At 37.2% G+C, this 26,751-nt stretch overlaps 1 protein-coding gene and 1 pseudogene across 7 annotated transcripts in view; one reads left to right on the top strand and one right to left on the bottom strand.

Annotated features, from left to right (window-relative positions):
* Positions 1 to 26,751, bottom strand: part of LOC149845872 (protein LATE ELONGATED HYPOCOTYL-like) — a 79,551-nt gene that overhangs the window by 11,939 nt on the left and 40,861 nt on the right. The gene's annotated exons all lie outside the window — the stretch shown is intronic.
* Positions 25,029 to 25,589, top strand: LOC149845873 (uncharacterized; annotated as a pseudogene).

The following is a 26,751-nucleotide window of genomic DNA, read 5'->3' as shown; positions in this document are numbered from 1 at the left end:
ATAAGAATAGTGACTGCAGAAGTGTATGCAACTTGCATATTACTCAACAATAATTTGATCATTTTCGAATGTTGATCTAATTTCTCTTTTTCAATTTTTACCCCTAATTGAAGTTATCATAAAATAAATAAGCTTGCTCTTCTTCACTAAAACAAATCTTCTATTTGACCTTGAAATTTTGAAGCAATTAGACATACCAACACATGTATAAGCTCATGCTTCAATAGATGTCAGTCTAATCTCATAAAGATTGAGACTCTAGTAACTTACAAACGAGCAAGACTCCTTGGCCATCTACGCCTGAGAATGAGAATTCCAAGCACATAAAAGCCTCAGACTTTTCAATCCGATGTACTTTAATCTCCTTACTCCAAGGCTTAAATCAAACTAACCTATATTGAATATCTCCAAGCTACCAATCATTTTTCAAAGACATTGAAGAAAATAGATAGGACACGGGTTATTGAACAAAGTGAATGGTAATAATGATGGCAAAGGATGAAATCACAATGACTTTATTTTTATTTTCTATTTTGGGTTTCACGAATCTCAAAAGGGGTACCGCGTCATCTTGAACATGAGGTTTAAAGAAAAGAAAATGGGTTAAGGAATCCTAGGCATCTCTTTCTTGAGATCTTCGATTGTAGAGGAAGCATTGAAATTTTTGGATCTTTCTCACACTTTTTTTGTCATTTTTTTGTGAGAACTTTTTTTATGCCCCGCTTCATAAAATAAAAAAAAGCCCCAAGATAAGGCTTAAGTGGGTAGGTTTTTGCTTTGTACAATGATATGACCAACTTAGTCCTTTTCAAGGATGTTGAAAACAAGACTTAGGAGCAAAAGGTATCAGAGCATAAGACGAATAAGTCCACAAGACTGACCAAAAGAGGGGATAAGAAGCTAAGACAAAGCATAAGGTAGTCTTATCATCCTTCACCTTAAAGAGCTTTTTCTCTAAGTGAATCGTTATAGTCTTAAACCATAGAATATGAGTGCCCTGTATGATTCATCCGTTGCTATTCTCAGGCTTCACAAATAAATTTATCCTTTTATTTCACTGCAAGCTTTTTCATCTTTTATTACCTTCTCATAGAGGGCTCTACTTTCAAGTTTTCTCTTTACAATAATGAAAAAGAAATCGACTACTTCTAATTATGCAAGGAGTGTGATGAAGTACATGTGAATTTCTCATAAATGCAATGACTTCTTGGCAAAATCCATTCAAATGACAAAAAAATTTGCAACAAAAGAGACAATCCTTTTGAACTTTTGATATTTTTTTTGGATTTTAAAGAATTTTTTATTTTTTTTATTTTTCAAAATTTTCAATTTGTTTTTGGATTTTTTAAATAACTATCTACAAATACATCCATACAACTTATTCATATTCCCAAAAGATGTGGGAATGATGGACACATGGTTTTGGATTGGGAGAGGTGGAAAGCAAACTTGATCCCAGTGATGCAGTCTTACCTCTTGTGACTCTCTAACCCGATATAGATGACAATGTGCGCTTTGGATTTGCCCCAGCAATAGACTGTAGGTGACTCATGATCCAAGTTGAGATAAGAAGGTTGATGAACATGAGCATGGGAATGACGAAGCTGCATCTTCCTTTGGCAAATTTTGAGTTGTCTTGAGGAGTCTCCTCAAGAGAGACATGAGGAATTTTAGCTTTATGATTAATCTTATCAGCAGGATTTTCTTCTTCCTCAAGAGATAGATGAGGAATTTCAATTTCTTGAGACATCTCCATGACATAATCTGGACAGTTCATTTGAGCTTGATTGTCTACTGAGTTTGATGAATCAAAATCTTCCATCACATAAGCAAATTCAGGATCTTCCTCTTTGATAGGATTCTCAAACATATTTTCTTCTTCCAAAAGGGGAGTCCCAGTGGTCGACTCAAGTACAATTTGAGTTTCTGCATCTTGGACCATGACGAGGCTTTCTTTTTCTAGAGCTTCTACGTGACTTTGCTCTTCTAAAGTCTTGACAGGACTTCCATCTTTTGAGTCTTTGTCAAGACCTTCCTCATTGTCTCCTATAATGACGACCTTAATGAATGACTCAGGCATAATTGCTTTTTTTAGAATTGGATCAGGAGGATTCTAAACTTAAGTCTCACATTCGTGGACTTGAGTGCAAGCAGACTCTGGTGAGACTCCTTTCTTATCAATAAAGTCAATGTAAACTCTGAGAATTATGACAAAGTTTTTCAATATTAACTCAGCTTTGCTAATCACGTGGACATCCTCATCTTGGATGCAATTTGGTTCCTCCTGAGTTTCTTCATCTTGCAGGACCAACTCATCTTTGTCAATGTGGTCTTGGATTATGTGCTTAAGAGGAATGAATTTTTCGGTGTCATGACTCAGGGCCTGATGATATCTTGTAATATCTCGTATTTTAGTACTTAGTCATTTTATAATCTTGACAAAAATTTGGCCGTCTGGAAGAAAAATCGTTTGAGGCTCGATTTTTAGACTGAAGTCTTTGAGTTTGGGTTTGACCCAGGTCTCATCGACAAGGTCAAGGCGAGCCAAACAAAGCAAGAGAAAGAGTTTTAATTTTGACCTTTAAATTCAAGCAAAATTCAAGCGAAATTCGGGTTATTTTCGGGCAAAATTCAAAATTTGGTACTTGTGTAATATATTGTTGGATGCGTCTTGGAATTCTGAGCGCGATGATATTTTACTTTTCCGAATTTGAGTCTCGGTTGGCTCAGAAATCATGTTTTTCTAAAAATTTAACAGTTTGTTGAAATGGATCCGGAGTTGGATCGGGTTGGATCCAAGGCCTAGGATCTGAATTTTTATGGATTTGGGTCCTATTTAGGTCCTACGTAAATCTGGATTCGATCTAGGTCTTGCTCCGATTTTCGTTTTGGATATGGGTTTGGATCTTGGATCCGAATCTGAATCTAAATTCAAGCCCAACTTTTTGTAGCTTTAAATTAAATATCAAGCTTTATTTTGGGATTAAATAAGGTTAGGGAGCCTCTTGGATTAATTTGTAAATTTTTAGATATTTTTAATTAATTAATATTTAATAATTAATTAATTAAATAAAAAATATTAATTCCGAATTTTGGTTTAGGGATAAGAGAGAGCCCTCGTACCTACTTAGTAGAGTTTTAAAAGCTTTAAAAGAGTTGGAAAACTAACATTTGGTAGTTTCCTTTCTAAAAATTAGAAAACTAGAGAGGGGGAGTTCCACTTTTTTTTTGGGGAATTCTCTCCTAGAGAGAGCTGGAGAAAAGGGGGGGGGGGGGGTCACCCCCTCTCCCACTCTTTATTGAGAGAAAAAAAAGGAGAGAGAAAAAGAAAAAGAAAAAGAGAAGAAGAAAGAGGGAAAAGAGGAGAGGGAGAAAGTGAGAGAAAGAGAGGAAAGAAAGGAAGAAAGGAGGAAGAGGGTTCCTCTTCTCCAACAACACTTTTTCCACCATTAATCTTCTCCATCTTTCGATTTTCATCAAAGGTACGGGTTCTTCTTTTGACATAGGTGAAAAAATTCTCATGCTCTACCATGCTCTAAATCCATGGTTAAGACGCAAATCTATGTGTTCTTTAATGAATACATGAATGAGGATCCATAGATCCTCTTTTCCATGGGTATTTTCGGTCCTTTTCATATAAAATTTGTTTGTGTATGGGTTTTCTAAATAAAAACAGAATTTTATTTCATGTTATGTGGGCTTTTTAACACTTGTTTTATAGTGGATTTGATCCCTACCTGATTTCATATTATGCATATGATGTTGGATGCATGTACAAGTGTTATGAATAAGTAAAAGCTGTGTAAGCATGCCTAATGATGCTTTAAATCGGTAAAAGCATGTACAAATGAATGTTGTCCATATGTATGAACATGTTTAGGGCAGCTGTACAGGAAAAGAAGGAAAAACATATAATTTTAATGCTGTTTTGGGGTCACTGCAGTCGGCTGAGTTCCTGGGGCATTCAGCCCCAGCCGACTGGGTCGGCTGGGCTGAGGGGTTGGACCAGCCGACTGGGTCGGCTGGATGGTTTGGCTGTAGGCCAGACCCAGCCGACTGGGTCACGGTAACTATACAAAAAAACTTGTTTTAATCCTGTTGGGCTGCATGACTGACCCAGCCGACTCAGTCAGCTGGGTGGGTTTGGTTGTATGCCAGACTAATATATATATATATATATATATATATATATATATATATATATATATATATATATATATATATATATATATATATATATATATATATATATTTCTCTTTATCAGGGCTGTCAGCGTGCCCTGACAGCATGTGCACACAGGCCCAAATTGGGCCTGCGCATAGGCTGTCAGGCCCAGCCGACAGGGTCGACTGGGCCGATTCAGCCAGCCCGGTTCGACAGGGGCCTGCGTGGCCCAGTCCGGCCTTTGGGCAGGACTGGGTAGGCCTGGTAGGGGTAGCCAGACTCGACCCAGCTGACCCGAGTCAGCTGAGCCTGCTGGTAACCCCAGCCAACTGGGTCGGCTGGGGGGTGAACACTGTAGGATCAAAAAAATATATATATCTATTGTTGTGTGCAGCATGTGCTGCTCCAGAAATTTTTTTATGAAGGTTTCAGCTGTGTGCATGCTAGAACTGAATTTTCACATGCCTGTGAATCCCAAATGGGGGGTGACCAATGTCCAAACGCAGTGTTACTACATGTGTATCTTGTGAATATGTACAAAATCTGAAATGTATGTTTAAAGAGATGCATGTACGAAAGTTTTGCATGTGATGTGAGCATGTGAATGAAAAACATGTATCCACCATGGGTAAATACATTAAGTGAAAACATGCATTTGACATATTTGTGCATAGTGAATGAAAGCAGACAATGGACTGAATAGGTGCGATTCATGGAAGCGTGCATGGGTCACTATCATGTGAATTGAATATGAAAAAGCTTTTAAATATCCTTGTCTCATGCGCATAGTTGAAACATGCAAATATAAGTGTGTACTTAGAAAGCATGTGATTTATTCTCGTATATGGCATGTTATGGTTTTTGCGTATGGTGCGTCGATGATCAAAATGAATCATTGTAGGCCTGAAGGCCTCCAGCTATGATTTACTCTTTCCTTATTCACTTTTAAATGCATCGAAAAAATCGTATTTACTTTTATTGCATTATATTGCAGTGTTCTATGTGTTTACACGGGCGGGAGCCCCGTGATGACTCTCGCAGGGGTAGATGCGAGTTTTTGCTTTTGCTTGTGCATGTTGAATTGCAAAACTTAATAAATGGCTTTAAATAAAAAATAATGAATAAGAACAGTGTAATATATGTATTGAGATCTCTCATCGAAAGAATGAGCGAGCATCTTAGAGGTTCGGTTTTGAGAGACCACGAGGATACAAAAACTCTGTGTGCTTTACTTTGACCCATAAACCCGATATTGAGGTTCTTTTTCCTAGTCACGGTTTTAGAGAGAGTCTGCCACTTTACCTGGGAGTAATGTATTTGACACAGTTGTTGTTTTGGTATACCAAGAAAGTGACACTTGTAGGCGTGGAGTGTCCCTAGTGTCCCCGATATTAGATATGGAGGTCTAATGTTCTGAAGGTGATTTAGTCGAGAGCTAAGTTGGAACCCAGTAATAAAATATAAATTGTGCGTTCAGCTACCCTGGGAACCTAACTTGACCTCGGGGAAATTGTACTCGTTTGGTGTATCCGCGGGCAACGGTAATTAAAAAGAGAAACTTAAATTGTTTGCATTTAATAGGACATGCATATGGAAAGAAAAACTTTAATAAAAAATAATAAAGTGTTCATGCATTGCACATAAATCATGCATATTCTTTCTATGCATTAGAACATGCATCTTTTATATATTCCCTTAATTGTTACATGTTGGTGGATGCATGATTTTAAATTCTAATGCATGTTAAATATACTGTTTACTTACATTGTGATTCCTGTTATTGGTTTATGTTCTTCATGCTTAATAATTGTTTCATATTACATGAATGCTTAATTGAATTATGTAATTGTCATAATTGCATTCCTCTGAATTATTGCATGAAATCTTATCTGTGTTTTTTATGCTCATTTATTTCATTAGAGGGATCTGTACGCAGAATTCTTCGGATTTTTGACCCCTTCTTTCTATGGTTTTTCGCAGCCGCAGGTGATCAGTGAAGTGACTGCTTCTGGGAAAGTCACAGGTGTTACACACTTGTTAGACAGATCACAGATGGACAACATGGCTCTACTTTTATTTTCTTTTTTGTTTTATTTAGTTGTTATTGTACTCTGAATTTCATTTATGTAATTATCACGAGACTTATCACTTATTATTTCAATAAAGGTTTGGTTTAGTGTGGATGATAATTGTAAGCTCTATTGTTGTAATACCCGTGATTTTTATCAGATAAATAAACTTGAAATTTATATCCTTACGCTAGTATAATGATAATTCTATTTTTTTAATTGGTAAATCGTATTTGGATCTCAGATATTATATTTGGATCTTCAACGGTGGATCCCTAAAATATTATTTGGATCTTCGATATTGGATCCCAACGAACATCTAATAATAGAGGTTGAAATTCTGTTTGGATCTTAATATCGGATCCTGGATGTCATGTCTGGATTTGTTCCAAACTGTAGTTGGTGGATCCGCGAGTTTAAATTGGATCCTTAAATGAGGGAAATCTTGTGTAGAGATCCATAATAATGTAACTGCAGAATTTTGTTTTATTTGGGTTACATTCTAAAAACTTAAATATATAATAAGTTAAACTTTAAAAATGGGTCCAGATCCTCGGATGGATCCGGATATGCCCAAAACCTGGACCCCGCTGTGGTGGGTCACGGGTCACAGGTTGGGGTTCGATTAAACCAGACCCGCACCCGTCGTTGCATGAGAAAAAAAATAAAGATAAGTATCGAGGGCGTTGTGCAAGCCCGATAGAGAGGGGTGTTAGGGTTCACCCAGAACCCTAACGTTGGTTGAAGGGCGAAGGAAGGGGATGCGCATGTTAAAATGTAAAACTGTACATATATGTATATATAATAATATTATATATATATATATAAATACATTTTTCATTTCTTTCTTTTCTGTAATTTTTTTCCTTTATTTTTATTTTTTGTCTTTATGTCATCTAGTTCAGTTTGAACTAGAATGATTGTTGCTAGTCAAGTCCTGTCCAGACTTGACTAGCAATAGAGCTGTTGGACTGACACAGTCCAACAGCTCTAAATAGAGCTGTTGGACTGTGCCCAACAGCTCTATTGAGTCCTCTTTCAGCTGTGTATATAAAGGGGTGCAGCCCCTCTTGTATTTTACTCCAATGCTTCTTAAGCAATTGGTTTTTCATATCAATAAAGAATACATTTTTATTTTTATTTTGTTTCCAGTTATACCCTTTTTAAGGGTTATGCTTTAGTGTCATTCTTGACACTTGCTCTTGTTAATCTAAGCTCGTGTTTCGAAGATCCCCATTTCATTTCATGGTATCAGAGCCGCGAAAGTACTAAATCTTGAGGAAAAGCTGCCTCGGTTTCCGTGCCCGTTTGCAAAAGTGTTCGCCACTTGAAGAGAAGTGTTTTATCACTTCATTGGAGAAGATTTCACATCTTGTTGTATTGTTTTTTTTTTCTTTTTCATTTTCCTTCTTGTTTCTCTTTTATCCCTATTCTTTCTCTCCTTGTAATCGATGGATGACAATGATAAAGTCACCATCATGCCTATGAAACTAAGCGATACGAACTATGTAACATGGGCTTCAATCATGAAGCACCATATATGGGGAAAAGGCTTATGGGGGATTGTGGATGGTTCCGATTCGGAACCTAAGCTATCTCTTACTAAAAAGGAGGGAGATAAAGAGGTCCCTCTATCGGAAGAAGAGAAAATCAAGGTTATTGCCTCATACGAGAAGAAATGGAAAGAATGGAGAATATCTCATGCGAAGATAATGTCATGGCTTATCAATAGCGTTGACATTAAAAAATGCTCAAGTCTTGCCAAATTTGATCATGTCGATAAGGCATGGGAATACCTTAAGAATATGTATTCCCTTAAAGATATTGCACACGTGTGCAACCTCCAAGAAAAAGTTCGAATGATGACACAAGGAGACAAAACTATTCGTGAATATTACAATGGGTTGTCCGAACTTTGGGAAGAACTTTCTCTTTTAGAACCAAAGTGGCATTGTGCCAAAGACATCGAGCTTCGTCAGAAACAACTCGATGCCGAACATTTTTACCAGTTTATCACTGGATTAAGGCCGGAATTTGAAACCACTAAATCGGCCCTACTTCACCGGGGAAAAATTCCTTCTATTGTTGAAACTATTGAAGAGTTAACAATGGAAGAAAATCGTCTCCGGAAAGGTTCTTTAAAAATTGAAGATGATTCCGTTTTAGCCGTGTCTAGACCAGGGAATCATGTTCGATCATATAGGCCTCCTCACTTTAACCGACAAAATGGTGACTATGATAAGAAGAAAGTTATTTGTCATCACTGTCATGAACCGGGACACTATAGGCCACAATGTCCCAAACTTAAGGAGCTGAGAGAAAAAAGAGCTGCAATTGCTGGATCGGAGCCTAAAGATCAGGATGCACCAGTTTCCCTGGCCCAACTAATGGAGATTCTTCAGCCTCTCATCAAAGGTGCCTCTTCCTCATCTGAAGCTTCAACCGGCGCAGCAGCCTCATCTTTTTCTGATCTAGGTAAAATTTCTTGGCTTCTTGACTCTGGTGCATCTTTTCATATGACCCCAAATAATCAAAGTCTATCCAAATGTGTTAAAAATAAAACAAGTGTGTCAAAGGTCTTTACTGCTGATGGGACTTCTCTTGAAATAGAAGGAATAGAAAATTTTGAAAAAATTTATAAAACAAAAAAAAAATTATTCCAGAAATTAGACATGTTCCCAAATTAAATTTAAATCTTTTATCTGTATCTCAAATTTCTGATTATGGGTGTAATATTTCTTTTTCTTCTCATGGTTGTTGGGTACAGGATCGCCAGTCAGGCAAGCTGATTGGGGAAGGCCATAGAGAAGGAGGACTCTATTACATGGATTTTTTGGAAATGCCGAAGAAAGCTTTTTGTTATAATATTCAAAAAATAGAGTTGGAACTGTGGCATAAGAGACTTGGTCACCCACATATAGCCAAAATCCAACATTTTCCAAATCTAGGGAAATTTTGTAACTCTGAATCATTTGATTGTAAAGATTGTATTCTCGGCAAAATGAAAAGATTACCATTTCAGAACAGAACCTTTTTCTCTTCAAGACCACTTGAATTAATACACTCGGATGTTTGGGGTCCTGCACCAGTAATTTCTAAAGGAGGATTTGTTTACTATGTTATTTTTGTCGATGATTTCTCCCGACATACGTGGATCTACTTTCTCAAACATAAGTCTGAAGTATTTTCATACTTTCAAACTTTTCATAATATGGTTAAAAACAAGTTTCAAAATGATATTACTATTTTTCGCACAGATTCAGGGGGAGAGTTCTTATCCACAGATTTTCAAAATTATCTTAAATTGCATGGCATCACACATCAAAGATCTTGTCCTTATACACCTCAACAAAATGGACTGGCAGAACGAAAACATCGCCATATTATAGAAACCACTAGGACTTTATTAATAACAAATCAAGTCCCGAAAGACTTTTGGGCAGAAGCTGCCTTAACTGCCACATATCTCATTAATAGGATGCCATCTTCTTCGTTACAAAATATCACTCCCATTGAAAAACTTATGAACATTTCTCCAGACTACTCTAGACTAAGAATATTTGGGTGCAAATGTTTCATATTTACTGACAAAAATGATAAACTTTCCCCTCGTGCGATTCCCTGTGCCTTTTTAGGATATGCTGAAAACCAGAAAGGTTATAGATGTTTTGACTTCAAAAATAATAAACTATATGTGTCTAGAAATGTTTCCTTTCTTGAAAAGGAGAGCTTCTTTGATTTTAGAAAATTAAAAGACGTCACTGAGTACTACTTTTTGCTAGATCTAACATCAACATCTAATGAATATGACCTTGACTGTAACTTTGATGATGATCAAAGAATTATTGATCTTAATGTTGAAAATGAAGAAGTTCATAGAGATACTAGTATTCAATATTCCAGGCGACAAGAGTTTAATCCTCCATGTGCACTTGAGAAATATTCTAACATTCCAACTAGACAATCAACCCGAATCTCGAGGCCTCCAGAAAAGTTTGTATCATACGAGTCTTTCTCACCCACATATAGGGCAGTTATTGCATTAATTCACTCATATGAAGAACCATCCACATATTTTCAAGCAAAAAATGATATCAAATGGATAGAAGCCATGAAAGCTGAATTAGATGCACTTGAAAAGGCTTCTACATGGAATATTCAAGATCTTCCTCCAGGGAAGAAAACTATAGGATGTCGATGGGTTTATAAAATTAAAACCAAGAGTGATGGTACTCTTGAAAGATATAAAGCCCGTTTAGTAGCCAAAGGTTATGCCCAAGAATATGGGATTGATTATGAAGAAACCTTTGCTCCGGTGGCTCGTATGACTACTGTTCGAACCTTAATTGCCTTAGCTTCTATCAAAAAATGGTCTATTTTTCAAATGGATGTCAAAAATGCTTTTTTAAATGGAAAGCTAGTTGAAGAAGTATATATGGAACCCCCTCCTGGTCTAAGTATTCCTAAGGTTAAAGTCCTTCGCTTAGAAAAAGCTCTTTATGGACTTAAACAAGCACCAAAAGCTTGGTATGATAGGTTTAGTCGTGTTATGATTGATATTGGTTTTCAATTCTGTTTAACTGACACTGCTTTGTTTATTAAGAATTCTGATGCAGGGATCATTGTGCTTCTTCTCTATGTGGATGATATGATCATCACCGGAAGCGATAAACAGGGAGTTGAAACAATCAAAACACTTCTTAAATCTCATTTTGAAATGACTGATTTGGGCTTGTTGAGATATTTTTTAGGCATTGAAGTTGCTTATTCTCCTAGAGGATATTTATTATCTCAGACTAAATTTGCTTTTGATATTGTTTTCAGGTCTGGTATTACTGAAGATAAGAAAGTCGACACTCCAGAAGTTGTTAATATTAAAATGAAGATTGATGATGGAGAACTTCTTGCAGACCCTACTCCTTACAGACAGCTTGTCGGGGCACTTTCCTATCTATCCATTACCAGACCAGATATAGCACATGTTGTTCATACAGCAAGTCAATTTCAACATGCTCCTACTTCTATTCATATGGGAGCAGTCATGCGTATTATCAGATACATCAAGTCCTCTCTTTCACGAGGACTTTTCTTATCTTCCTCCTCTTCTCTTGATTTAATTGCATATACTGATGCTGATTGGGGAGGTGATCCCAATAACAGACACTCAACCACTGGCTTTTGTGTCTTTTTAGGGGAATCATTAATCTCGTGGAGGTGTAAAAAGCAGCAGAAGGTATCTCTCTCATCCACCGAAGCTGAATACAGAGCCATGGCAACCACGACCATGGAAGTAGTTTGGCTCCGACGACTGCTTGCTGACATGGGAGTTGAAGCAACAAAGGCTTCACAAATGTGTTGTGACAACAAAAGTGCGATCTACATTGCCAGTAACAGAACATTCCACGAGCGCACCAAACACATCGAAATGGATTGTCACTACGTCAGAGAGGAATATCTACACGGGATAATTGATCTGTCATATGTCACTTTAGAATATCAGTTAGCAGACTTCTTTACAAAGCCTCTCGCTGCTCCCCGATTTCACTTTCTCTTAGACAAACTTTCGCTCATTGTACCGTAAGTTTGAGGGGGAGTGTTAAAATGTAAAACTGTACATATATGTATATATAATAATATTATATTATTATATATATATAAATACATTTTTCATTTCTTTCTTTTCTGTAATTTTTTTCCTTTATTTTTATTTTTTGTCTTTATGTCATCTAGTTCAGTTTGAACTAGAATGATTGTTGCTAGTCAAGTCCTGTCCAGACTTGACTAGCAATAGAGCTGTTGGACTGACACATTCCAACAGCTCTAAATAGAGCTGTTGGACTGTGCCCAACAGCTCTATTGAGTCCTCTTTCAGCTGTGTATATAAAGGGGTGCAGCCCCTCTTGTATTTTACTCCAATGCTTCTTAAGCAATTGGTTTTTCATATCAATAAAGAATACATTTTTATTTTTATTTTGTTTCCAGTTATACCCTTTTTAAGGGTTATGCTTTAGTGTCATTCTTGACACTTGCTCTTGTTAATCTAAGCTCGTGTTTCGAAGATCCCCATTTCATTTCAGCACAGCCACCGTAGGTGAGGGTAACGGCCCTCTCTTTTCGATCAACCTTCTATAAAGGCCCTCGTACCTGTTTTCCTCCCACTCTCCTCTTTCTTTCACGCTCTCTCTTTCCCTCTCTGTCTCCCTGTCTCTCTCTCTCTCTCACTCTCCCTCTCGACCGGTGTCGCGGTAGTGGAACAGCAAGGCCGACCGACCATCGTCTCTCGACAGCAACCTCTGATCGCCGGTTGAGGTAGGGTTCTGGATTTTTTTTTGTGGGCTATAGAATGTGCTCGAGTGTGTGCGTGGGAAACCAAAAGGAAAATCCCCAAATTGGAGGTTTTCTGTCAACCCTAAACTGGAAACCCCAAATCTACGATTTGGGGGTTTCGTATTGTTATTAGGAAGGAAGTTATGGATTTCGGATCGCCGATAGTAGGGATTTGTAAATTTGTCGTATATTGTGTTCAAGAATGCAAGGGTACCTCATTGTTTCTTCTCTATTTTCTCTTCACATTACGGTTGTGTTAGCTGTCATTTTGATGCTTCATAGTAAACGGGTAATGAAATTTGTTTGTTAGCATACCTGTTTCAATTTAGCACCTCCACTTCATGTTATCGCTAAGCAATACAGTTGTATGTATAGAACCAATGATACACGTTAAGAAGATCCGGACTTAACATTTATGTTTTTTTTCCTTTCCATCAAACTTTGTAGTTGATCAGGTATATAGTATCGTTCTTTACTGTTCAACTATTCCTCCTTCTCTGGGTAGAGACCAAACAAAATATAAAACTGCTTAATATTACTGAGGGCAATGGTCTTGTGTTGATCTGGTAAATAGTTGATTGACAGAAAATGAAGCATAGTTTGGGAAAAATGTTAGATCAAAACTTGCAAATGACTATCACAGTTGACACGACCCAAAGTTAATTATTTCCTAATTCTATAAGTCTGTGTTGATTGGGTCTTCAGTTATATTATTGACTACCCTGTATCATTATGACTGAGTTGGCTATCTGTTTTGGAATTTTGTGTTAGGGTGTTTGGTTAGTGATTTGCCTAAGTCAAATGAAGATTTGCAGTTTAGGGGGGGGGGGGGTTAAACTGAATACCATGGCAATTTCTGAATGTGGAATCTATGGGTGTTTATGTATATATTGGCGATATGAGAAGTCTATATGGCTAAATGCCGATAGATGCATGGTGCAAGTGAAAAAAGAAAAGAAAAGGGAGAAAAACAAATTTTATTATACTGTTTGATGTACCATTTGAGATCTGTTGTGCCGTTCATCTTATCTTTACTCTGTAATGATGTTAGATAACTGTTGATACAATATGATAATATTTTTCTCATGCGACTGAATGAGTTGTTCTTAGTAATGTTGGAATTTCTGTATTAACATTACTAGCATATGGGGATTCAATTGATTAACGAGAAAAGTTTAATCTGCTGTTGGATTAATGTTGACTTATAGTTTTATTCATTCATACGATTCCTGTGGCATCTTAGCCTAATGAGAATATATTTTGGCCCTTGTCCTTGAAAGTTGTTTAGAAAGTATGATGGAATTAGTGGGTATGGGTTTAGTGTCTATAGGCATAGGTGTGTATTGGTAGGTCACCCAGGAAAATTTTTTGACGTGTGAACACCCACATCATACATGTATCCTGCTGTTTTGTTATGCAGTTTTTACACTTATGAATGCCAATAACATAGTTGTACTCTACAGATTTGATAGGCATTGGATCCGTTCGCATGTGAATGCCAACAGTATGAGTCTATTATGCATAGAGATGAGTAGCATTTTTTCTCTTGTAGCTTAAGTACAGCTTAAGTACAGTCTCTTAAAATGTCGTGAATTTTGATATATGAATGCTCAAGATATGCCATGATTGGGGTATGGTTCCGTGGTCACACTACCACCAGTTCAGACAGGCTAATACTCACTTGTTCAACGTAGTTACATGCTTGAGTAGCTCTGAAATTTGCAATTTGCTATAGAGTTGTTGTAACCATCATTGCATCCATCACTGTACACTTGCAGCTTGCTGGAACACACACGCACAATAGATTGGCTATATCGGGGCTGCATGTTTGTAGCCTCTATGTGGTCGTTATTTTAAGAGTATTTGTAGTTGACAATACCTTGTACATTATGATTAGCATATGCTGATGTGCTGGTTATGTTTTATTAAAAAGACGCACATGCATGCGAATGTTTCTAGTTATGGGTTACATTATGTCTTGCACATATAGAGGTTCTGATTTTGCCATAGTTCCTGCTCATTATGTTTAACCTTGGTTAGCGACCAGCATTTAAATAAATATCTGTGAATACATTTTCATTTCAGGGTTGGTATAAGTATATGACTTGAGTTGTTTGGGAAATCCTGTCAATGGGCAATATGAGTTGATTACTCGATGCGGGTACTTGGGCTATTAGCTTGTGTGGTATGGCAATAAAACTGATGAAAAACTTAAATTTAAATTTTATGAGTCTGACTGGTTTAAAGGTACCAGGGCATTCGTGTTTGACTGGTTTAAAGATACCGGAGCACTCTGAGTGGATCTGTGCAATCAAATAGACAAAAAATTGGCTTGTATACCCTTGTAAGATCACAAAGGGTGGGAATCTACTACTATGGTAATAAATTTTGGGTAAACGCCCCTGTACTTTGGGAAATTTAATTAAATGAAAAGATCAATCCACTCAGATTCGGGCTTACCTTGGAAAGGGTAGGTGATAAAAAACTCCGAGGACATGTGTTTAATTGTTTCGAGTGAAAATGAATCGTTGGGGGACCCGGACTACCAATGTGTCCTAGGTGGTAGCTCTTTGTTCTTCTGCAGAAGTTAGGGATGCATCCTGTTTTGGTTTTGGCCTTTAGGAAGTTCTCTCGGTCACTGGACTCTCTCTTAGAATTTACAGTTTCGGTTAGAACGTTCGGGTTAATAAAACATCTATGAATAATAAACCCCCGAATGTTTTCTTCTGTTACGGGTGATTCGGCCCGCATGTACCCGCGGGATAAATAAAGATAAACATTTGAATTAGATCATCTTAGGTATCACATCTGAGTAGGTAGTGATAAATTTAATACATATACAGTTCTTTGTGACATGTGAATATTTAATTTTAGCATGCAATGAAACTTGTGTCTATGTGATATTTAAATTATGTTAACAATATTGTGGATAAACCCAATACTGCATAGGAACCGAGAGAGAGAGAGAGAGAGAGAGAGAGGGGAAAATCGTAAATCACATTAAGGCTAAATACCTCTTGTTTAAATAGAGGTTTAGCCTAATAAACAAATTACAACAAGGTCCCTCATTATTTGTAAAATTCTAAAGAACCATCTTTTAAGAATAAATAAATAACTTTAAGGATAAAACACTTGAAAATAACTAATAGTCGACTAGTCTTAACACTCCCCCTCAAGCTGGAGCATAGATATCGATCATGCTCAGCTTGGTGCAACATTTTGAGAAACTGGGCCTAGCAAGAGGCTTTGTAAACATATCTGCAACTTGATCCTTCGAGTTCAGATGCTTGGTAGAGATATGTCCAGCTTGAACCATATCTCTTACATAGTGGCAGTCAACTTCAATATGTTTTGTCCTCTCATGAAACACAAGATTATTTGCTATATACGTAGCTGCCTTGTTATCACACATCATCACCATAGGAGATGAGACCTTCACTTGAAGATCATTTAATATATTTCGAACCCACATCAATTCAGCTGTTGTTTGGGCCATAGCCCTATATTCTGATTCGGCACTCGACCTAGCAACCACGGTTTGTTTCTTACTTCTCCATGAAATTAAATTACCTCCCATAAACACACAGAATCCAGTGGTAGATTTTCTATCCTTAACAGATCCAGCATAATCAGCATCAGAGTAGGCAACTATCTTCAGGGTTTCCCCTTTCTTGAATAATAACCCTTTTCCAGGGGAAGATTTTAAGTACCTGAGAATCATCATTGCAGCATTTCAGTGTACCTCATTCGGATTTTCCATAAATTGGCTAATCTTGCTTACTGCTAAAGCAATATCCAGTCTCGTCACAGTCGCATATAGTAGCTTCCCTACTAATAAGCGATAACTTTTGCTATCCACAGGTTTTGACCCTTCTTCCAACAACTGAACTTTGTGATCCATGGGAATATTTGCTGGTTTGGCTCCCAATATTCCTGTCTCCTGTAATAAATCAAGAACATACTTACGTTGAGACAGAACCAAGCCTTCACTGCTTCTGGCAACTTCTATACCCAGAAAATATCTAAGAGGACCAAGATCTTTTGTAACAAAATGCTTTTGAAGATGAGCCTTTGTAGCTGTAATATCGTTCATATCATCTCCTGTAAGAATGATGTTATCCACATATACCACCATAACAACTAGACCTAAGTTAGTTTTCTTGATAAATAATGTGTGGTCTGACGCTGACCACTTAAAGCCAAACTTTGACATCACGTCAAACAACTTTTGAAACCATGCACGAGGACTTTATTTCAGACCATATATCGCCTTCTTTAACCTGCACACCTTCTGACACTCCCCCTCAACCTCGAACACAGAAGGTTGTTGCATGTATGTTATTTCTGACAAATCCTTATATAGAAATGCATTTTTCACATCTAGTTGACACAGACACCATCCATGGTGAACAACTACAGAGAGAATTAGACGGATGGTACCCATTCGTGCGACAGGAGAGAAAGTTTCAAAGAAATCAACACCATATGTCTGAGTATAACCTTTTGCTACTAATCTGGCCTTGTATCTTTCAATAGAACCATCTGAGTGGTACTTAATGGTATATACCCATTTACATCCAACAATGTTTGCATCCACTGAGGGATTAACCAGGTGCCACGTCTGTTGAGACAATAAGGCATCCATTTCCTCTTGCATTGCCTGTTTTCATCTACTATCAAGCTCTGCCTGTTGATAGTTCAAAAGAATAGTTTCAGCAGATAAGGCGGAAATAAAAGCTTTCATCTGACTTCCAATTTTGGCATTGGACACAAAATGAGATATAGGATATAAGGTACATTGTCGCGTCCCCTTACGTAGAGCTATTGACCTGTTATCATCAACATGAGGATCACTGTTATCCGGAACACTTACCTTAGGAGAAGAAGAAAGAGAGGGCTCAGGAGGAGGTGGAGCTCTACGCACATATACCAATGGGGATTGTGAAACCGTGAGGAAGGTAGAGTAGAACCCGGTAATGGAGGTACAGATTCCAAAGGGAAAGGAGGAACATGAAGGGGAAATGAGTCATTTAGATCAACTTGCATCTGAGATCTAGTATGAAAATAATATAGAACGAACTCCAGGAAAGATACATCCGCACTGACATACTCCCAATGAGAAATAGGGTCATAACATCGATAGCCCTTTTGGTTTTTTGGATAACCTATAAAAATACATTTAATTGCTTGAGCAACTAATTTATCACGGTCAGGTCCAACTTTATGCACAAAACAAATACACCCAAAAACTTTGGGCAAGAAAGAGAAAAGAGGAGCATTGGGATTCAGGATGTGCAAAGGAATTTTATCTTCCACGGATGATGAAGGCATACGGTTGATCAGATAACAGGTTGTGATAACAACATCACCCCAATAGGAAGCAGGAACATTGGATTGAATCATAAGGGTACGTGCTACATCAAGAAGATGCATGTGTTTTCGTTCAGCCACCCCATTTTGTTGGGAAGTATAGGCACAGGAGGTTTGAGGTTGAATGCCATGGTCTTGATAAAATTGCAACAAGGCTTTTGTTTTAAACTCAAGCGCATTATCAGTACGGATAATCTTGACAACAGATTCAAACTGAGTTTTTATTTCAAGAATCAATGACTTAATAATACTAGGAACTTCAGATCTTTCTTTTATTAGAAACACCCAAGACAACTTAGAAAAATCATCAACAATAACAAGATAATATCGACACTGAGTCCTAGTAGGAATCTTACTAGGACCCCATACATCTGCATGAAGAAGTTCAAAGACCTTATGACTGGACTGACTCTGACTAGAAGGGAACGAACTCCGATGATGCTTACATGCTTCACACTGAAATGAAGTAGTAGACAGAATTTGAGGAATGACATGACGAAGCTTTGACAATGACGGATGACCAAGACGACGATGCCACTGAACAAGACTCGAAGAATAGTCGATTGCAGGAAAATTGTTCCCTACTAGATGATGTAAGTAGTAGACTCCATTTTCTTCAGAGCCTCCACCAATCTTTTTCCCCGTCAGCAAATCCTGAAAATGACAACCAACATGATCAAATATTACTCTACAGTTTAGCTCTTTTGTAAGACAACTCACTGAAAGTAAACTTTGAGGAAATGAAGGAGCATGAAGAACATTTTTCAACTGCAAGGAAGAAGATATAGAAACATTTCCCTGACCAACTACCAGAGAAGAGCTCCCATCTGCTAATGAGATTCCTCGATGAGTAGTAATATCCTTTAGATCTGAAAATTAATGAGAATTTTCACACATATGCCTGGATGCACCTAAGTCAATAATCCACTTACTATCATTGAAATGAAGATGGTTCCCTGTTGCATAGGCACCGGCTACAGGAGAAGAGCTTGAAGGACGATGAGCTACCAGTTCTTCATATTTAGCACGACTAAGGGAAACGCAGTTACCGGGAGACGAGGCTTCATTTGCATTTGCTACCTCTAGTTTTGTAACATTAGCTTTTGGAACATTAGGCCTCGATGCAGAAAAGGCAAGTCGTCCATGTTTATCCCAGCAACGGTCTTCTAAGTGCCCGGATTTTCCACAAAATGTGCATTGAAGTTTACCTCTACCTCCCACACCTCTTCCACGACCACGTCCTCTAATGTTCAGAGTATTTCCATGACCATAACCAGAAGAAACAACTAAGGCAGATGTCTGGGATATAGGATGAGATTGTGGGAGAGAAAAAACAAGTCTGCTCAAGCGATTGTATGCATCAGCTAGAGTAGGTACATCAGATCCAGTTAACATTTGGACTTTAGCAACCGAGAATTCTGAAGATAGCCCTGTGAGGAACCGAGCAACCATAGTCTGTTCTTGATGATCCTTTTGCTTTGAACAACACAGAGGCCTGTGAGCATTAAGCCTTTCAAAGGCAGCTTTAACGGATGCATAGTATTGGGCCAATGTTTGATCTCCCTGCTGCAAATTATATATTTCTTGTTCCACTTGTAGAATACGGCTCACATTTGTTTCCTGAGAGTATCTCGAAGATTATCCCACATCTGTTTAGCTGTATTATAATAGATTAGACCGTCTGAAATATGAGGTTCAACACTATTCATGATCCATGACATAACAATGTTATTATCTTCATCCCAAGTAATCCAGCAAAATATGCTTTCTACGATGTCCAGATACCGACATTATAAAGGTTCTAGACCACCTGGCATAGTTGGTTTCATTTAATTTCACCGAAGACCCATAAGAAAAAGGATTAACAAAAGCCTTATATTCCCCAATAGATTCAGTCTTAGAATCAACCTTCAGAGCTTCAGCCATAATGAAGAAAGCTTATGCAGGAAATGATAACACTGCTGTAATGTACGACCAAAAAAAATTACAAAAAAAAACTTATCAGATTGAATCTGAATATGTTACGAACCCACAGTAAGTTCAACACACTGCATAAGCTACGACACCCCACGATATTTTGAAGAAACACTATATCAGATCTGAGATCAGATCTGAACCATTCCAACCACCTCTACAGGAGCAACCAACAGAACACCTCCACGTCATCTCTGACCACGACCAAAAATTCTGTGTATTTAATCACAGCTATGTTAGAAGCACAGTTCCAATGCAGACTGCTCACGGTACAGGATTCACGACAAAAAAAAATGAAACATGCGATACTCCATTCACGGCAACCCCAGATCGATCGAAAGGTTCCAACAGTATAACAGAAATTTCTTTTCTCATCCAGATCCAGGATTAACAATATAGGATTTACTTCAGATTCACGACTGAATCCAGGTCTAGTTGATAAAATCACAGCTTTTACGCATCACGGTTGACGATATACAGTCCAGATGACAACGATATTGCTGAGCTCTATGGATCTTATTACAAATCTATGTCTTGACTCTTGTCAGACTAGATCTGTTATCAGATCTATGCCACCCAAATTAAAGAAGGTAGAGCACACACCTTTTTCTTTCTTTTTCTTTTTTTTGGCGCAGATCGTACTCGGGTTCACGCTCCCACGACCTTCTGCTCTGATACCATGTGGATAAACCCAATACTGCACAAGAACCGAGAGAGAGAGAGCAGCGGAGAGGGAAAAATCGTAAATCACATTAGGGCTAAACACCTCTTGTTTAAATAGAAGTTTAGCCTAATAAACAAATTACAAGAAGGTCCCTTATTATTTGTAAAATTCTCAAGAACCATCTTTTAAGAATAAATAAATAACTTTAAGAATAAAACACTTGAAAATAACTAATAGTCGACTAGTCTTAACAAATATTACTTGCTAGTTAGCTTCTTGTTGACTATTATGGTATAGATCTTTACTCTTCCTTTGTATATGTTGGAAATCACACACGACACCCACCTCACATACTGGACACATGATATACCTGCAAGAAAAATTACAGTAATTCTTACTTAGACAGTTGTAGTCTAATTTTTATAAATTTATCATTTTTCAGGTGAAGAATAGAGTTTATGAGCGACTGAGGGATGAGGCTTCGATCGAGATTTTGGATTTACTGTTCCCGGAATAGCTTGAGTTCATTTTTAGAACATGTCATTAAAACTCTAATGTTATTATGCATTGATAATGAAATGAAATAAATGTGTTAGCCTGCTCTCCACTGTAATGTTCCGAAATGCTTACCCTTATAGTATTACTTGTTTCCGCTGTTATATATATATATATATATATCAAAATTTTAGGTTAAAATTTCAGGGCGTTACAATTGTGGTTGGTTGTTTTATCCAGTTGGGAGTGGAACTGTAAAGACCCCGGGTTTCTGGGAAGATTTCCGCAATGGTTTAAAAAAAAAATCCACATTTTTAAGGGGTATGAGTTGAGGTCGTTAAATATCTGCAGAACTTTGTTGGGTCTCTTCCTTTTATCTAGGGAAGGTTTGTCACTTTAGGAAATTCAAAATCATCATGTTACAACAAGATATCCAAGACTTGAGATTGAGTCTTCTGGATCTTGGTGAACTCTATGTCATTAGGTCATCTATGATTTTGGGCTTGCCCCTGGTTTTATCTGGGAGACTTATATTTTTTCTTTTCTTTTCGAGGAGTAGTTGCACTAACTTGGCTTTTGGGTGACTCATCCCTTTTGGGCCTATCATTTTCAGTGTTTACCAGAATTTCATCGTACACGCCTCTTTTAAGGTTTGACTTCATCCAAGTGGCAACATTGATCAAATCCACAAAGGTTTTACACCTTTGAGTAGCTAAGATGCCTTTGAGAGGTTGATTGAAATTGTTCATAATGAGGATAATGGCGTGCAACTCCCTGATTGAATCTTTCATGCGATGATATATTGATCTCTACCTGGTGATGAAATCTTGAGCATCCTCATCCCTTTTAAGATCATAGAGTTAGCTGATTGGCAGAGCATCTATGTTGTACCAGAATCGATCAATGAACAAGTTAATGAGAGGTTGAAACCGTATGATCTCATGGATGTCCAAAGTTGAAAACCAGGACAAAGCTTGACCTTCAAGACTTCCTCAGGAACCATTGAATCAAGGCCCGATAATTGTTGAGACAATTATAGCAGGTATCCAGGAACAGAGCAACATGACTTTTTGAATTTCCTGTCCCATTGAACTTTATGAACTTTCGAAGAGCGATCCCCAGAGGCTCGTTATCTTGGCCCAGAACAAAGTCCTGAATTTCATAGGACCTTCTTTTCCCTTTGGCATTCCTCATTTATCAAGTTATGTTTCTCAAAACCTCTTCTAAATTTCGGACCTGCTTCTCATACTCATTGGGTTGAGTATTCAGGATCCTAATGGCGACTTCTAGAAGTCTAAAAGACTTAGCCTTTTTAGGTTGAACAAGGCTGAACATTCTGGACCGGACCACTCTAGACTTCATGCTTGTGACTCTGCTTGAACCATCTCAATTGAGCATCATTTTCTTAGAACTTTTGGTGTATCTACTGCATCAAGGTTCTTAATGTAGTATTTGAATTCCTCATTTCCTCTAGAACGAGAACAGATTTGTTTGGGACTTCTTGGGCTATTCCCTTGCCTATGTTTGTTTCCACATATTAGACCCCATCATCTCCCCCCCCCCCCCTCGCCCCTTGAAATGCATCCCCCCAATCAAGGATTACAATTTTAGAGATCCTCTGGGTAGCTTCCCTAGATTCCTACACGAATTTCGGGTCACATACTCAGGTCGATTAGGGTTCTAGGAACCTTGACTCATTTCAACATTTGGGTTCATGTTCAAATTCGTAGAATCCATTTATAGAACCAAGGCTTAGATTTTACAAGCAAGCAAGAGTCCAACTTAAACTCACAACAAACAGATCAAGATTTTGAAAACATGGTTCTTAGATCTCCTCGAAAAGATTTACGGATTTGCGAGGCCACTTCATATGAGATCTAATAGGAGAGGATTTCTCCGTACCAGACCTTTTGCAATATACCCGAACTAAGGTTCCTGATACTATGAGCATGTTCACGGTCTCCTTGGTCCACCACCGATATACCTGAGTTGATGGCTCTTAGTACTAGTGGTGGGATCTATATATCTAAATTATAGGACGGGATTGGAGTTTTAAAATTCAAATAATAAAACAGTAGCCCTACAATCAAAATCCTAAGAGATACGATAAAAATAAAAGGAGCACATGCAGAGCAAGCAGTGTTCCACACAAAATTGAATTTCCTAACTTGTGAGGGATTGATTTGTTTCTAAAAAAAGAAACTAGGTTGCATGAGATTCTCTGACAAAGGTTTCTAAGTAAGATATCTAAAAAATCTAGGATAAGAAAGGAAACACCCAATCTACCTAAGATTTCTATATAAAATAGAAAAATAAAGAAAATCACATGGAAAACGCTATGGTTTTGTATCCAAAATGGGTTTTCACATGAAAAAGGAAAGTGAATCGGGTTTTGGATTCAGATATAGATCTTATTCAAAAGATATATCTGGGACCAAGCGGCATAAACAACACAACAAATCAGGATGCAAACACGGGTTTTTAGGAACTAGGGACCCAAAATCTATATGAAAATCCGACCCGATCTGTAAAGAGAAAACTTTCCCCAAAATTTTTGCAAGTCAACGAACAACAATAGGGATTGCTATTGATTTTCGACTAAAAAAACAACAAAATCAGAGGAAAGTTCCAATAGAAAAAAGACAGGACAAAAATACCTTTTTAATGGCATATGGCACGCCGGATTGCGCGAGACGGGTGCCAAGGTACTGCCCCAGAATGACTCCTAAAACAGGTGTCAAATAGGCATGGCCGCCCCTGTTGTGGCTCAAAATACCTATTTTCTGGGAACTTTCACTAGAAATCAGAGAAAACATTATAAATAATAGAAAAATAAAATTTTGTTATCTTTCCAACGCAACTGGAATCACAATGATCCGATAAGCAGCTGGGAAGATACACATCTAGGAAGGCAGAGTGGTCGACTGTTTTCCAAAACAGAAAAGTTATGCCACCCGATTTTGAACCAGAAAAACGGCAGCCCCAGTGGGACTTTCGGTTCTAACTCAAAACTGAAAGAACGTAGATTTGACTCTCAACTTTCCAACGAGTCAGAAAACATAAATTTTTGATAGGAGACTAAGATATCTCTGAAAATGCGACTTCAATGAAAAGCAGTCACCGAAATTACTATTTTCTGTTGTTTGCGGCCATTTTCGAATATCGTAAAGGCGGAATCCGATGACAATCCAAAACATGACAAACACATCTCGTGCATGTTATTCATGTTTATTGCAATTATGTTGTTCTTACCCGTGCATGTTATCCATGTTTATTGCAATTATGTTGTTCTTATTTGTTTATACATGTTATTCATGTAAAAAAAGCATGATTTTATTTGTGTTTGCAGAAGTATAATGATTTCTCAACAAGAACTTCTTTACTTGCTCACTATGGTAGTGATGATCATTTTCTTATATAGTTTGAGAAGGCCGCATAGGGCAATAGTTCATGATTCTCTACATATGGATAATGATTTCGTGTGTGATTGTGTGTTGGGTCACTGGCGAAATTGTTTTGACCTTTTACGCATGGAAAAAGAAACATACATAGCATTATGCAAGGCTTTTCGCGTAAGTGGATTATTGCAAGATGCCTGTGATGTAGGTGTTGAAAAACAAGTTGCAATTTTTTTATTAACACTTGGTCACAATGAGAGAAATAGATCAATGTAGTATGTGTTCCAACACTCAAGACAAACAATTAGCAAATATTTTAATCTGGTATTAAACTCATTACTTAGCATTGGACACCGGTTTATGGGCCGAAGCAGTGATGATACCCCAACAAAAATTATGGAAGAAATGCAATTCTACTTATATTTTAAGGTAACTAAGATTCTACACTTATAATTAGATTATGTATACGTGTGTGTAGTAACTTACCTTTATATTGCTTATGATAGAATTGTTTGGGGGCTATAGATGAAACACATATTCCAATAAACATATCAAGGGGAGAACAAATGAGGTTTCGAAATAGAAAATAGTGGTTGTCACAAAATATCCTCGTTGTCGTGGGGTTTGACATGCGATTTCCCTATGTGTTTGCTGGGTGGGAAGGCAACGCAACCGATGTGAAAGTGTTGTATAGTGCACTTGATGATTCTGACTGGCCTTTAGTAATACCTAGAGGCAAGTAAATACATTCTTATACATAAATTACAATGATTAAGAAATTTTGTTTACATGAAAAACCAAATATGTACATGTAGAAAAATATTATCTTGAGGATTCTGGATACCCAAATATTGTTGGGTTTTTTTACTCCACACAAAGGATATTGTTATCACTTGTCAAAATTTAATACAATTGGTGCAAAAACAATAGGAGAAGCAATAAAATTTTACAACCACATACACTCCTCATTGCGAACAATAGTAGAATGTGTTTCTGGTTTGCTCAAAGCCCGTTTTCCAATTTTAAAGTGCCAAGTAAAATATCCAGTTTTCACTCAGGTTAAAATTGTTCAGGCAATATGCATATTACATAATTTTATATTAGAAAATAACTTAGATGTCGAATAATTCACAATTAACAATAATGATGATATATTTGTTTCTCCTAAATTTGAGGAAGAAAATTTCACACAACCTGCTAATCATGGTAACAACAAGGATCTGAGAGATGCAAAAACAACTCAAATGTGGAATGATTGGCCACACAGCAAGTATATATAATGATTTTATTACTTGTTATGTATGTTTCATTAATTGCAATGTGGAATGATTAGCAAAATTATGTATTATGTATGTTTGATTGATAACATTATATGTTTAACTTATGTTTGTTTTCTTGAAGAGCCAAGACGACGATGTCTCATCGTAGATACTACGTTGTATTCAAGGGGAGGGCTAGAAGCATCTACAACTCTTGGGAGATATGTCAACCGCAGGTTATCAGATACAATAGAGCAGTGTACAGATCATTCACTAGATTTGAAAAAGCTAATAGCCGGTTGCAAGAGTACATGGCAAAAACAAGGTGGGTGGAGCAGCAAGAGGTGCACGAAAGAGCAACTACACGATGTTCGAGGGGATGCTATATTTGTTTTGTCGTGATACTCTTCCTGATTTTATGCTTTTTCCTAGTATGTTCATGTTTTTTCGTGCTAGAGTGATGTACATATTTTGGGCCTTGAGTGGCTGGTTGACATACTATGATACTCACATTTGTTATTTTGCTTCTTTGTTAACATTTTGGATTTATGTATACTATGATACTCTCTTGCTAACATTTTGGATTTATTTTGGATTGAATGACATACTATGATACAAACTCATACTTTTGTTATAATGAAATGTAATAAATTTATGTATGAGCAGGTTCATTTATGATGGAATGGAATGAACTTATATATGAGCATGTTCATTTATGATAGAACAGAATGAAAGTATATATGGGAATACAAGTTGGTTTTTGAATGAATGAAATGAATGTATGTATGAGAACACAAGTTGATTTTTTAATGAATGTAATGAATGTATTTAAGATCCAATTGGTGATTCTCGAATGAATGTATTTTGGAAAACACATGTTGATTTTTGAACGAATTTAATGAATGTATGTATGAGAACACAAGTTGATTTTCAAATGAATGGAATGTATGTATTTATGAGCAGGTTGATTGTTTAATTAATGGAATGAATGTATGTATGACAACACAAGTTGATTTTTTAATGAATGGAA

The sequence above is a fragment of the Nuphar pumila genome, chromosome 2, assembly GCF_984573655.1.
Source record: "Nuphar pumila chromosome 2, dmNupPumi1.hap1.1, whole genome shotgun sequence".
Taxonomy (NCBI): Eukaryota; Viridiplantae; Streptophyta; class Magnoliopsida; order Nymphaeales; family Nymphaeaceae; genus Nuphar; species Nuphar pumila.
The sequence above is the reverse complement of the archived record's forward strand: the minus strand, read 5'-3'. Positions and strand labels throughout refer to the sequence as shown.